The sequence below is a fragment of the Corythoichthys intestinalis genome, chromosome 8 (assembly GCF_030265065.1).
Source record: "Corythoichthys intestinalis isolate RoL2023-P3 chromosome 8, ASM3026506v1, whole genome shotgun sequence".
Classification (NCBI taxonomy): domain Eukaryota; kingdom Metazoa; phylum Chordata; class Actinopteri; order Syngnathiformes; family Syngnathidae; genus Corythoichthys; species Corythoichthys intestinalis.
This window is the reverse complement of record NC_080402.1, coordinates 30,105,347-30,118,287: the sequence shown is the minus strand read 5'-3', so window position 1 is coordinate 30,118,287 and position 12,941 is coordinate 30,105,347. Positions and strand designations below refer to the sequence as shown.

General features: G+C 39.5%; 1 long non-coding RNA gene across 1 annotated transcript in view; it reads left to right on the top strand.

The window, feature by feature from the left end:
• Nucleotides 1–11,966, top strand: part of LOC130920262 (uncharacterized) — a 115,385-nt gene extending 103,419 nt beyond the window's left edge. The window contains exon 3 of the long non-coding RNA XR_009064128.1: nucleotides 8,654–11,966. This is a non-coding gene — a long non-coding RNA (uncharacterized LOC130920262). The remainder of the gene's footprint in view (nucleotides 1–8,653) is intronic.
• Nucleotides 11,967–12,941: the final 975 nt, after the last annotated feature.

Below are 12,941 nucleotides of genomic sequence, written 5' to 3'. Positions count from 1 at the left end.
GCTTCGTGAACATCTTTCATAGACAAGAATTAAAACAACACTCGTGGGCGCTATTTTTCACACAACACTATACTACCACTATCAAAAATAAATAAATAAATAAATAAATAAATAAAATAAACAATCACCAACAAAGTCTTCTTCTTCCTCCAGAAGTTTAATGGCTATGCTTCTTTGCCAAATGCTGCCTCCTCCCAGTAGCCATGGTGTGCATCCACTCAAGGCTGATTTTTAAGGGATTAGGGAATTTCTCATATTTTTCTATGATTCCTATTAATGTCATTTATCATTACTGACTATGTAAATATAACAGCACTGTCAGGTATCATTACTATAGTTTCTGAAGAAGATGCACACACGTATCACTAGACACCCCCCCCCCCCCCCGAATCATGGCTCAACTGTGCTAATAATGGTGTTTTTGAAGCCTTCCCCCATTTATATTTATTATCATTATTTTTTATAAAATATGAATGTAATATTTCTGTTTAATAAATGGAAAAATATTTTTTAAATGAATTTAAATAAATTATAATATATATATCGGAAAACACTCAGGTGACTTGAAGTTCCACTCTGAGACTCCCAATTTGGCCAAAATTCAAAATGGTCCTATACATACGTATGTGTGACACATCATTGGAAGGTGTAAAATCTGTATTTTCTGGGGGAAGAAAAATTTGGAACAGGAGGGCATTTTTTGACACCTTAAAAGTAGGTCAAATCAGGTGAGTGAAAAATTGACATTTTTGAGACCCTTGAAATTTTCTTTAAGTTTCTCATTTAAAAAAAAGGTTTTGGACAACCATCCTGGTACATAATAAATAACGAACACTTCAAGATGATCCCCCTTTGTCTACTCAAGTCTTTGATCATCAATACGCATGCACTCAGACATGTTGGCTGATGTACAACAATAAATGAAATTTGTGTGTGAGTAAATGTAGATTTAATTTAGCCCTGTGTTTTATTTTGTAAATAAACATGGCTAAACTGGGAGTATAGTTAATGATAACTTTACTGTATACATTTTTTTTATTTAGATTGATTTTAATCTGTGCAAAGAAAAAACATTTCTAGGGGAATTTTAGGGGTTAAATTCCAATACCGTTGTATTTTAATTTTTGCAGTGGGCTTTTAAAATATTTTTCAACTATGATTAAAGAATGTGAATGCGAGATATGAGAATAAAAGGCTGTATATGCATAAACGGAACATATGAATGCTAGTACATAACACTATCCATTTATTGTATTTAGCCTTCAAGCCTAGGACCAAGATGATGATTTAAGTATCTAATTTATCTAATACATCGATATCATTCCATAATAAGCAATCCAAACGGCAACAAAGGTCCAAAAGATAATGGATAGCACACTAGTCAGTTAGCCTGCTGTGTCCATAATTCGCATTTTAGCGTTCGACTGCAATGTAGGTCTTTTGGGGCTTTCCGGTAACTCGAGGTGCAAGCATCATTAAAGACACGATGATTTTAACGAGATATTATCGCGTACTTACCTTGTTTCAATCCCAAAACTCCGTGTAGCATGTCTCACCAAGTGTCAAGACACAGCTGTGAATGGCCACAGCCGGACTTTGTGGGGATTTTATGGGTGAAACATGGTAATATAGCAAGGGTTGCGATACAGCAGTCACAGACAAAAAGGGGTGGTCGAGATTTTCTTTTTCAAATATTTACCCTTTTCAACTTTTTTTTTTTCAATTTTTCTTTGTTTGGATTGGTTATTTATCATCTAAAATATCATGTAAAATGTGTCAGTAACAAAAAAACAAAAAAAAAAACAAACCACCACAATTAAGCGATAGTTATGAGGTAGATATCCATGACCTATTTACAGACACTTTTTTCACTGTGACGTAATTTGTTTAAAAGTTTAAAAAATTATTCACTCGTATATTTTAAAGTTACTTTTTTTAAACGAAATATTAGACATTGATTAATGATAGACATTTCAAATAATAAATAGAATTACTTCTTTTTATGGCTGGGTTGACACAAAAGCGGTTGCGCAGTGTCTGTAAACAGGGGTCTCCAGGGTAAACAGGACAAATTAAAAATAGTTCTGGGGCATAATGCACCATGAAACTGCTATGGCAGCATACAGTGGGGAGAACAAGTATTTGATACACTGCCAATGGGTTTTCCCATTGGCAGTGTATCAAATACTTGTTCTCCCCACTGTATATACATATTGTTCTATCAAACACAACAGTTCTTTTGGCTTAAAATACAGCAGTTTATTTTAAAGAGGGGTGCAAGAGCAGAAACAACTTTTTCAGCCTTGTGTATGTTTTTCACCATTTGCATAATTTATTTAAAATTAATAACGATAACATGAATTAAAATATATTTTGTTTACATTGATAACTGCCCCAGTTGCTGAAAAAAAAAATCCTTGAGGAAACATTGTACACTCTAAACAATTTTAATGAATTGAGAAATTATTCAATCAGAACACTTAAATACAAGCTGAATCTTTATCATACATCTTTGTACACTTACAAGCTAACTGGACTTCAGTGTTAATAAATCATTTATGAGATTGATGTTGAAGAACTTAAATAGCAGGCAGCAAGCAAGGGACCCACTCCTTACATACCAAAGATGTAATAATTCACGGCTTTGAATTGCATTCAAAAAATCTGCCGGAACCGCTCTAAATGCGTCACCCTGTTTGTGTTTGAAGTGTGATTTTGATGCTTATGTTCAACCCTGCTCTCTCTATTGGAATATTCTGCGGTGTCACATTCGGACGTAGTCATAGATTTTTCAAAAGAGTGATGTTTGATGAGACACGAGAGCTGTTTTTCCCTTGGCTAACATCTTGGAGGTACAAAAGTGCCTGTGGTTTTGTGATGGTTGACACGCTGATGGAGAATGGGTTGCATTGTACACATGCAATGCAGGCCAGAGGGAAATCATCATTGTGTGTGCGAGGAAGTGACAACATTTCCCCCTAAAAGGCACAGTTGTTGGTCTTGCCATCACTGAACGCGCAATGTTTAACATTCACAAGTGGCTATTAAAGCATTGCAAATAAATCACAGGTTTTGCCTGTTGACACACTCTGTATGAGGTGAATGTTATTTGAGGTTAATGAGGTTAATGTAATTGACTTCTTTGAAGATCCTGGCCAGCATAAGCGGAGTTTGAGGGGGGGCTAAGGGGGCCAGGCCCCCCCTGTTGTCTGAAAAGTATCAATGCATGTAATTGACTTTCCTATATATATAAAAGTTGTAAAGCAAGAAAACAAACAACAAAAATGAATGAAATGAACAAAAAAAGATATTTTTATAATGGGTCCAATTTATTTTTTGAACAGATCATGTGACTAGCATCTTAGACGGTAATTTGCTCTGCGTATTATTAAAAACAAAACAGAAAAAAGGAGGCCAATTTTTTTTTCTTTTTGGGGGAATTGATTGATTTAGACACAAATATCCAACCCATAATATGGCCCAAACACAGAAAGGATTGCTAAAATTAAAGAAAACTTTTTTTTAAATGAAAAATTATGTGTTAAAATGCAAACTTTTGAGTCTCAAATATTTTTTCGCATTCAAAAACTTTTTCTATGATTTAAATTTTCTTTTTTTGATTGAAATCATTTTTCTTTTGAAAATATATATTTTTTTGTATGAAGCATCTTATTTTTTGATTGAATAATGGACACAAATGTCCTAGCCAAAATGTGGCCCAAACACAAAACAACATTACTTCAATCAAAAAAATCAAATAAAAATAGCTTTCAAATGCATTTTTTGAAATTTCAAATTTATTTTTGCATTCAAACACATTTTTTTTTGATTGAAGTGACTTTTTTTTTTTTTAAATTGAAAATATATATTTTGATTAGGGCTGTCAAAATTAACGCGTTAACACGCGGTAATTAATTTTTTAAATTAATCACGTTAAAATATTTGACGCAATTAACGCATATGTCCCTCTCAGACAGTATTCTGCCTTTTGGTAAGTTTGACAGCAAGGCGTTTTGTGCTGTCTAACAGCAAACTCTTGTGGTCGCTTTGCGACATGTTTTATTTTTTTCTTGCCAGTTCAATATGGGCTGCACGACGTCTCTGTTGTGCTTATATGATCCTTGGAAAAGATTTGTATATAAGTATGGTTGTTGTAAAGAATGTACATATTATGTTAGTAAGCGAAATGTTATATTTTTTGTATGAGACGCTTTTTGTTTATGTTTAGTCAACCTGTATAGCGTGCTAAGCTAACGTTGTTGCTAATGCAATGTTTGTTTACTTTTTTTTTGTAGTTTTACGTAAACGGTCTAAAGAGGACAATGGTTTGAGGCCATTTTATTAATAAATCAGATGAAAAAGGAAGAAGTCTGATTATTAAGGCGTCGTTCACTAGCTGTCTAGCTTTGAAAAAAGTAGACGCTTCGGAGTGAGGACAGCATAGACAGATTTAAATGACAACAGAGTGAAATGCCCACTACAGTCCTTATGTACCGTATGTTGAATGTATATATCCATCTTGTGTCTTATTTTTCCATTCCAACATTTTACAGAATATATATATAATTCACAGAAAAATATGGCATATTTTATAGATGGTTTGAATTGCGATTAATTGCGATTAATTTTTAAGCTGTAATTAACTCGATTAAAAATTTTAATCGTTTGACAGCCCTAATTTTGATTGAAGCATATATATATGTGTGTATATATATATATATATATATATATATATATATATATATATATATATATATATATAAACAACTTGAGTAAGGGGGAAGTGTAAATAAATTGTAGGATTAAGATGTGTTATCAATGAAAAAATTAAAAGTGTTCGTTGGCTGTGACTGAGTAGCATTTGCGATCGCTACACAAAGCTAACTAAATTACCCCCAAGAACGGTAAGAGACGTAGGACAACCAGAGGATATATAAGAAAGACAGGGCTGATGGTAAAGGATAGCTTTTTGAAACCGGAGAATGTCATTGTCAGTCGCGTCGATAAAAAAAAGCTAAAGCTATGCTTAGGTCGGCTCGTTTTTTTCGTCTTTTTCAGCCTTCGACACTAAAGCCATCTCTTTAACTGAACATTTTTATGTTCTTCCACATCTATGCCAGTCAATTTGGCACCAGGCACATCATTTTCGGAGAGAATTGGTAGGTTTAGCGCTGTAAACATCTCCTTCGTACACGATTTCCATTCATTTCCTATTAGGGACAAATGGTGGCTTGTCCTTGCCTAGCAACAGTAGCTAATGCCATGAATATTAATGAGCGGAAGTGACGTGTTGCTTGCGGTACGCCATTAAATAATCAGCGATTAATCAGCTCAGAGACAAACACAAAAAAATTGGTGCATATATGTACATCCTTAGAATGTCACTACCAAATTTCATTCTGATCCATCCACGAGTGACAGAGGAATAGCCATTTTAGTTAGTGTCCTTACCAAGAAGAACAACAAAGTGAAGGACTTTACCAGCCGTCTCTCCAGGCGGTCAGAAAACTATAAAAGGGGAGATAATGACACACCTTGATGGAGAGATTGTTCATTCATTTTTAAAATTGGGAAAAAAAACAAAAAAAACACCTGCTTTTTCAATGTTTTTCCCAAAACCAAGTTTAGGTTTAGAGAGTGTATGGCTTAAAAAGTTTGGGAAAGGCTTTTTCAAATGTTGAAGGGGATCTTTGGCTCCTTTGAATATTTGCTGTCGTTTTGATTTACAATGGGTGTGTTTGTGCAGCCTCCTTTATTTCCATGATCTCACATTAACAAACTATATCCGGTATGCCTTGAAGCATCCAGCCTCAACACAGGGTGATGGAGGTTTCTTGAATTTTTTCATCGAACATTTGGTGGCATGGCCATCGTGGCCATGACAGAAAATGACCAGAAATGGATCATATACTAGATAGATCAGGAAGAATGTGTTTGTGCCTGTGTCGATATCAATCTCAGCAGTGCTGATGTGGTCCAGAGAATATATCAAAATGAGGCGTGGGTGTGGAAGAAGTGTCCCTAGGAGCCAGCTAAAAGTCTCCGTGCACTAAAAAGCCTCGACCCAGCGCCGACACACCCACTCAACATGCACAGCGCATCTTCACAGCGGCATGCGGCACCGGATGCACATTAGAAGCGCAAGGCGATAGATAACATCAAACACAATTTCTGGGAAAAAGGACGAATGCGAGGCAAAGAAAATGAGAGACCAGACACATCCTCGCTGTCTTACAAGGCCATGCAATGAGGAGCACATGACTCAAATCAGACTTTGTGCGTGACTTTTTATAAGACAAAAGCGTCCCACAACGAGGCCTAATGGCCCCCCAGCCCCTTCCGCCCGTGGGCAGTCATGAGGTCTACGTCCCTTTCGTCACGCAGCGTCTCGTGGCTCAAAGGATCGTAGAGAGAAAAAAAAGCCTGGACTTCTAAAATATCCAGCTGATGTGTTGTCAATAAAAAGGCTTCTTCGCCAAGGACACGTACTGTAGGTTAACAGGGCGGAGGAAGTGCTTGAAGACTTTCACAGAGGCAAGAAATAAGCCTTGTAGTTTCTGGTCATGACGTCAAAAATAAATGTCATCAAAAACCTAAAACCTGAATGCTAATATGTACAGTCAATTTTTTTTGGTGCTTTGTGTTATGAGTCGAAATTGGAGTTAAGCGTTTAACAAGTAATCGGTCCGGATCAACACATCGATTTATCAAACATAGCTCAATCAAAATCAATCAAAACGCAAAATATCGGTTAATAGCGTTATCTTTTATGCAGTCTATGCCGTTTTGTGAAAAAGAAAATTGTCAAAAACATCCAAAATTCTTTGTACGTTTTTTAATTTTATTCATTTAGGTAAAATGTGAAATTAAACTGTGTTTAGTGAGGGGCAGAAGTATTTTCACCCCTAATAATTTTGCAATTTCACCTACTTAGAAAATAGGTAGAGGGCTGAAATTTCAATCATTGATGCATTTCCACTTAAAAAAAAAAATTATCCGGAAATCTCATTGTATGATTTTTCAATAATTTATTTGTAATTTACTGGGTTTCTTAAGTATTTGTACCCCCAGAGAAAAACAGTGCTAATATTTAGTGCAGAAGTCTTTGTTTGCAATTACAGCGATCAGACGCTTTCTGTAGTTCTTCACCAGGTTTTCATATATGGAAACAGGGATTTTGGCCCATTCCTCCACATAAATCTTCTCTAGCTCTGTCAGGTTTTGAGGCAGTCTCAGCTCCAAACAAATATTTTCTATTGGATTGAGGTCTGGAGACTGGCTAGGCAACTCCAGAACTTTGATATGCTTTTTACGCAGCCACTCCTAGGTCAGCTTGGCTCTGTGCTTCGGATCACTGCCATGTTGGAAGATCCAGCCATGACTCATCTTCTGAGGCTCTGACTGAGGGAAGGATGTTGTGGCTCAAAATCTGACGATACATTTCACTATTCATCCTCTGCTTTATAGATTACAGTTGTCCTGTCCACTTCGCCAAAAAGCAGCTCCAAAGCATGAGGTTTCCACCACGAAAATTCACAGTGGGGATGGTGTTCTTGTAGTTATCCTTCTTTTTCCTCCTCACACGACGAGTAAAGTTTATACCAAAAAGTTCTACTTTGGTTTCATATGACCACATGACTTTCTCCCATGACCCCTCTGCATCATTCAGATGGTCCCTGGCAAACTTCAGACGACCTTCACATATACTGGCTTCAACAGGGGAACCTTCTGAGCAACGCAGGATTTTAAACCATTGCACCGTAGTGTTCTACTGACAGTAGCTTTTGAAACTGTACATCCAGCTCTCATCAGGTCATTGACCAGCTCCTGCCTTGTAGTTCTAGGCTGAGTCCTCACTTCTCTCATCATGAATGATTCCCCACGAGAAGAGATTTTACATGGAACCCCAGTCCGAGATAAATTATCAGTCATGTTTAGCCTTTTCCATTTTCTAGCAAATGCTGCAACTGTTGATTTATTCTTACCAAGCTGCTTTCCGATTGTCCCATACCTTTTCCAGCTTTGTGAAGCTCAACAATTTTTTCTCTAGTGTCTTTCGAAAGATCTCTGGTCTTGCCCATGGTAGCAGTTGGATTATGACTGACTGTGGGGTGCACAGGTGACAATAAATAGCTCAAACGGGTGGTAGGTGGGTGGGTATTCATGGGGTAAAGGTGGACTTTTTTTTAAGGTAGACTGACAACTCTTTGAGTGTCATAATTATTGCTTATTCTCAGGTCTGCAAATACTTATGAACCCCAGTAAATTACAAATATATTATCTAAAAATCATACAATGTGAGTTCCGGATTCAAGATTTTGTCTCTATAAGTAGAAATGCATCTATGATGGAAATTTCAGACCTCTACCTATTTCCTCAGTGGGTGAACTTGCAAAATCACAAGGGGTGCAAATACGTCTGTTCCTCACTGTATAATATTGTATTAAATTGAACAAAGGCCTTTGAATTGAATCGTGGCACACTTTGGTTTAATCAGGAGATATCATGTAATTGTCCAAAGAATCAATATCGTATGGCCATGAAATTGGTGATTTACACCCCTACTCAGAACCAACTTCTGTCATTGCCAACACCTATCCAGACTTCTGCATATCTGCATCATCTTGAGAATGATACTTTCCTGCTTTCTCAGGTGTACGCCCCACAGAAACTCTAACCAGCCTCTGGACCACAACTGGAATCTTCCATCATGCTACGTTTGCTGTCAAGCCAGTAGACCGACAGCCGGTATCCAGTGCTACCTAACACTCCTTTAACATAGCGCTATGGATGTACTAAACATTTTATCGATTTATTCATTGAATTAGTAATATTAACAATTGATATGCACGAAGTAGCTTGATTTCAGTAGCTGTTCATCTATCTGTCCTATTTTTTAGAAAGGATATGAATATTGCTGTTATAGTTGGTGGACATAAACATGAAGACATTTTCCTTCTACTTCCACTTCTCTTTATGCCAGCAACACACTTTACTGAAGAGTCAGAAGTGGATTTTTTTGGTACTGTGTTTATTTTTTTTACACTTGAATGTAGGAGTGGGAACCTCTTGGTACCTCATGATACGATTTGCGATACAAAGCTCACGATAACGATGATCTGACGACATGGCGATACAACGATTATCGATAAATTGGTCAAGAAATTATTCTAGAATATTCTAGAAACAACTAATGAACAGAAAAACAAGCTTCTGCTGTGAAATGGAATGAGTTTATCACTAGTAGACGTCCAATCCATTTGAACTGGGAGGGTGGCAGCGAATGAACATTCGTTCATTCGCTGCCATCCCTCCCACTTCAAACGGATTGAACGTCTATGGTTGTCATTGGCAGTAAATGCCAGGCAATGATGTAATCTTGGGCCATTTAAGGTGATTTACCTGTTGATTTTCAGTTACTTCCTGTTGATTTGGGGGTATTTTATGGGTCACTTCCTGTTTATTTTGCGTTACAGAACAGGAAGTGACCTGGGAATCATCAAATGAATAGGCAGTGACTCAAACTCAACAGGAAATGACCTGTAAATGAACAGCAAGTGACCTGTAAGTGCCCCGAAAATCGGACAGAATGACTGCGAATGCACTGGTTTCGAATGAACGACCGTTCCCAGTCTAAATGGATTGGGCGTCGAGCACTGTCAATGGCAGCCTTAGAGTTAACTGAGACACTATTATGGTGGAAGAAGTTGGTAGCAACTTGTTGGTTCCTTTTTTTTTTTTTTTTTTTTTTTACACATTGACACCTTTTTAAAATGATATCTTGATTCTTGGTAGGAGCATATCGATAACCTTTTGGGATAGTATCACGATATATCAATATTTCGATATTTTTTGTCACACCCCTACTTCCCCTACTTGAATGCCACGGAAAATGTGACAGAGCATAATGGATGACGTCAACACTTCCATATTCGTACCTTGATTTGCAGATGAATTGACCTACAATTTTTAGATGTACAGCAGTCACACGACTGTTTTTTTTTTTTTTTTTGTCTTGAGCACATTTTTTGAATGGAAAGCTTAAGATGGTGGCAGCAAACCACACAGCTAGCAGAAGCTTGGCAGATAGCCCAATTCTTCTATAGATAAGATAAGTGCTTTGAGTTAGAAGTGTTGTCAAATTGAATTCATAAGTCAAGGCTCCATTATACTATATGCTAAAAGTTACATAATTTAAGGATGACCAGTTTTATGAGAGCCTGAGCATCAGGTAGCGTGAAGGCCCTCTTAAAGTGGTTGTTCTATATTTTTGTGGGGGGTTGGAACAACACATTTCACAAGTATGTTTATCCTACTGTAAAATGTTACTTGCCTGTACAGGTGATCAATGTTTCTTATGGTAAAAAAAAAAATAATCCTGGATCTTATTTGTTTTTCTGCTATTACCAATGTGTTTTAAAAAATAAAATAAAAGTAAGCGCATACCATCAGTCGTGACTTTTTAGGGTTAAGGTTTTTTACTGGAAGTGAGGTGACTCACTTGTGTGATACACCTGAAACAAGCCAATTTGAGTTTTAGTTTATATACTATTGCTCAGGAAAATAACTTTTAATTTGATGTCTCATTATAGTTCTCATTGGCAGGCAGTTAAAAAAAAGTTGCCAATAAATCAAAGTGCCCCGAGAGGTAATGGCAAGGTCGCTCTTAAAAAAAGTCTCTAAAAGGAGGCTAGGAGAAGCAAATGATTGGATATAAGGGTTATAAAAGTTCATATATCCTTTGAGTCTTTCTTAAATTTGGTCGCTAAGCTCAAAGAAGTTAGCAAAATGATGTCTGTGTGTGTCCGGCCATCCTGTAATCACATGGCACGATCACAGAGCGACGATGGCCTGAGGCAGCATGGATACGTTCCAAAAAGAGTTCTTGAAATTAGACTAACTTAAGGTTGTCGGGTTCATCCACATTTAATGTGAAAAGGCTTGATTGTCTTGATGTAGCGCTCATGGCTGTGTGCAAATCACTGGAGAAAGCTTTGAATGGCTGGCCTATCCTAAATGTGACTGTGCCTAATGGTGGACTCAATCAATGAGAGAGACAGACAGAGTAAGGGAGTTTGCCTTGAATGATGATGCATATACGTCCAATGACAGTGTTGAAATTAATAAAACACCACCAACTTTTAAAGGGATCCTCAGACTTAGACTTGTAGGCTCTAATAAGCCACACATTCTTTTTCTTTTACTAAATTATGTTATTAGAAATACATATATTATTGCCATGGATTTAAAAATCTATAATGTTTAGAACATTTTTTGACCTACGGAGGGCGCCATTTTTACGCGCGCACTGCACGCTGGGGGTGATGACGCAGTTGGCCTGGACTGGGAGAAAAGCTATGCTAGCTAGCAAGTGAAGCTAGTATGACGACTGGCATGATTTTGTCACATTCTTCTGCTGGTCAGATTGTGTTGTTACAGAGATGTGGAATGAGTTATCAACGTTGTACCTGCATCCAAGTCTAGCTCACCGACAGTGTCTTTAAATCGATCCTAGGCGGCTTGTGTTGACTTGCTGCCATTTTACAGTTTGTATATCCTGTTGCCTCTCACTGCGGTTCTCCCCTTTTTAAAAAAAAAAAATTTAAACCCCGATGTACTGTAATGTCCCTTTTTGTGATTTCGCGTTTTTTTGTGTGTTCAATAAAGCCTTGTACGCAATCCCGGTGTTCTTGCTGTCTGAAGTGAGCCGCGTTTTTAATTCCGTGGTCAAGCCAGCCGCACTTTCTTTTCTTTTTTTTTTTTAACCTGTCCTGTTCAGCTGTTTGACACAGAGAATGGAAGTCTAAGTGCCCGGATAGTCTGAACAGTTATAAGGTTTCACATTGAGAGTCTGACATATTCCCATTGTGATCATTCAAAATACCTTTTTATTATGACAGAGCAGCGAACAGGAAGGGATTATGGGGGGACAGAAGAAAAGAAACACAAGAGAAGAAAGAAACACATACACAAACAACAACAAGAAATACATTGTATTTCCGGTTTACACCATGTGGGGGCCTATTGGCCAGTGAAAGAGGGGGACGAGGGTGGGGGTGTCTATAAGCTAAGTGATTGAAAGGGGTAGAGTGTACACAAATCAGTTCTGTGATCTAGAACCCAGTAATCGTGTTCGGGCTCTTATGAATGTAAGCCCGTTGGCGACCAACCCTACGCCGCCCCATCGCCAATCCCGGCACCAGTACCCCCAACCCAAACATCCAGCAGCACGCGAGCCCCACCGGGCGCGCGACAGACACGCAGACGGGCGGAGAAGCCGAGCGGGCGCCAACCCAGGGTCACGGCTCCCACCCAGCCAGCCCGGGGAGGGAGGGCGGGCGGGGGGGTCAAGCGCAGCCCATCCCTCCTCCCGCAGGCCAGCAAAGGAGCCATCGTCCCCCCCCCCGGGATCCAGGGTGGTCCCCTGGGCCACCTGCGCACCCATCAACCGGCCTTCAGGGATGGCAGGAGGGGACGCATCACCAACCCCCAAGGCCCCGCAGGCCCCGTCGATGACCCCACTGGCCGGGGGGCAGCGGCAGCTGCCGTGGCCCAGTGAGGCGGACAGGGCCGGAGACAGACCAAGGGGATGGAAGCGCACCCCCCACAACCCACCCCCGGGCCAGGAGGGGCACGCGGTATGACACCAGAGGGCACCTCCCCGGCACCCGGTACAGGGAGACGCGGCTCCGGCCGGGCGGACCCGGGAGGGAACCATGGCCGCCGCATACACCCCCCCGGCCCCCACCCCAACTCCACCCCACCCCGGCCGGCTGGGGAAGGGCCGCGGCCCCGGACCGGCACCCGCGCAGCACCCCCACCCGCCCACGACACCAGCGCACGCCCGACGGGACCCCTGCACAGCCAGACGCAACCAGACAAGCCCCGGCCGAAAACCCCAACGGCCAAGACCGGCGACGGGACGGCCCAGGGCAGGACGC